The following is a 2,516-nucleotide window of genomic DNA, read 5'->3' on the forward strand; positions in this document are numbered from 1 at the left end:
TAATGACTAATTTATTTTTCATAATCCATGGGCTCTTCAGAAACCTAAAATCATATTTAACTGGCTTTAGCTGAGAGTCTGTTGACACAGACGGTCTCAAATTGAATTATACTTCAATTCCTTGATCCTCAGTATTCATATGAGATTAATAATAAAGACAAATAAAATTATAATGGTGAGATTTATGAGGCTAATGGATATTAATGTTTTTTAAACACAAATATATATTAGGAATATACATTAGTACAAAAGTGTCCTTGAGCTAGAACTTGTGTTGGAGATCTTTGAATACTCTGTTTTTTTGGTAAGGCTAAGAGAATCCAAAAAAGAATCATGTTTTATTACCAAAGGGAACGAATGCTGTCAAATTATTATATTGATGATCCTAATTCAAAGCTTCAAAGTGATTTTTAAGTCAAGTGATAAGATACCAAGCACACACTCAGGCACTGTGTTAGAAAATCCTATCACGCAGTTCCAAAAGTAGTGTTTCCCATCTTCCCTTCATGATGTGCTAAAGCAGACTGACAGCATGGGGCCGGACTCAAAGCCACAGATCTAGGAAATGTTGGGGAAAAACAGCACTACCGTTAAAATTGTGTGCAGAAAGTTTATATTCATTGCTGCATCTTTAAAAGACATTTCCATCAATTACTGGTTTTATTGATTTTGGATTTTTCCCTTATAGTTTCTAAGGCTGATAAAAATATAATTGAACACCGAGAGAAACTGGAGTTCTAATTCTCATTCTATTTCTGTGCCATAATTAGTTTTTATTAATCCTTCTCTTCAAATCTGGGTTGCTGTGTGAATAACAAGCATGTCTTAATACATATGGGTTTTCATTCTATATTTTAAATAATACGGCTATAGTGTTGGGAAGGAAAAAACTGGCTGATAAACCTGAAAAAGTACAAAAGCTATTTCCTTCCTTCTATTCCTTTTTCTACATTCTTTAACTTTATTTCATGATCATTAGTAGCTTGACACTGAAGTTAAGGAGAAAGTGATTACATAATTTAGTCTTGCTCCTGAAATCATTGTTTATACTTAAAATATCTCTACCCGGATGATTTGCTGTTCTTTCTAAAGTGTCCCTTTTGGGGGGGACTTCCCTGGTGGCACAGTGGTTAGGAATCCACCTGCCAATGCAGGGGACACGGGTTCGAGCCCTGGTCAGGGAAGATCCCACATGCCACGGAGCAACTAAGCCCGTGAGCCACAACTACTGAGCCTGCGCTCTAGAGCCCGTGAGCCACAACTACTGAGCCCACGAGCCACAACTACTGAAGCCCGCGCACCTAGAGCTCGTGCTCCACGACAAGAGAAGCCACCGCAATGAGAACCCCGCGCACCGCAATGAAGAGTAGACCCTGCTCGCCGCAACTAGAGAAAGCCCCCATGCAGCAACGAAGACCCAACACAGCCAAAAAATAAATAAATAAAGTGTCCCTTTTTTCTTGCCACTAATGCAACCAAGAAGGAATCACTTTAATTGAAAAATTGTAAACTGGCCTCTAAGTACTACACCAGGCATTCAAAGAGATACCATTTATCTGCAGTATTTTTTTTAAGTGGGATTTGCTGTTCCAAACAGTCTTGTTACCAGGGCACGACTTGAGTCTGGTCACTCATTACCAGTTATTCAACGTCAGCCTTGAACAGATGGGACCGACGGCGTGAGGCCGCCGCCGCAATCGCCGCGAGGTCGGAGCGCCGGGCTGCACCATGGCCTACTGCCGGCGCGAAGGGCAGGATAGAATCACATTGGTGACCAGAGAAGACCGTGAAACTCCAAGCAACGCGGAGCTGGTGGCCGACGACCCCAATGATCCGTACGAGGAGCACGGACCGATCCTACCCAACCGAGACGACATCAACTGCAACTGTCCGTGCCTGGCGGGGGGTGGCCGGCGGCCCGCGTGGGGAACAGTTCAAGGCGGCCTTCTCCCGCTTCCATTGCAGCACAGAGGATGTCAAGGGGTCGGACTGTGTAGACCAATCCGGGCCATGCAGGAGTGCATGCAGAAGTACCCGGACCTCTATCCCCAGGAGGACAAGAAGCCAGTGGATGGATCAAAGGAAACGGCTGTCTCGGAGGCCATCGCAACCAAAGAGGAGAGGTCCAGCTAATGAGGGCACGGGAGGCTGAACTCCAGCCTCCTTCGGAGAGGATGAACCCCTCCAAGAAAGTGTCTCTCCCTCTGTTGTTCTGTGCACTGTAATGTACAAAATAACTTATTGAGCTGATCAGGGGTCTGGGCCCCTTGACATATACACTGAAACATGGGCTGTATGTATGTGTGTCTCACATGAACCTATCAGCGAATGTAGCTGCCACTTTTGAATTCTCTTCTCAGATTGTCCTGGATTTTGCCACTTTGAAATAATGTGCTGAATAATCTCAGAAACCAAAAATCATTACCTGGGAGTGTCTTGTGAGTGAGCGGACTTATTCTGATTCATTGCATCCCTTTTAGTAGATTTTATACCCAGTTGGAAAGTGAAATAGAAAC

General features: G+C 43.8%; 1 pseudogene; it reads left to right on the forward strand.

Moving 5' to 3' along the window:
- Positions 1-1,728: 1,728 nt before the first annotated feature.
- LOC111165863 (mitochondrial intermembrane space import and assembly protein 40 pseudogene) lies at positions 1,729-2,256 on the forward strand (annotated as a pseudogene).
- The last annotated feature ends 260 nt before the right edge of the window (positions 2,257-2,516 follow it).

This window comes from Delphinapterus leucas, chromosome 17 (assembly GCF_059928025.1).
Source record: "Delphinapterus leucas isolate spDelLeu-1000000601 "Yukka" chromosome 17, BTC_Dleu_Yukka2, whole genome shotgun sequence".
In the NCBI taxonomy this organism is placed as follows: Eukaryota; Metazoa; Chordata; class Mammalia; order Artiodactyla; family Monodontidae; genus Delphinapterus; species Delphinapterus leucas.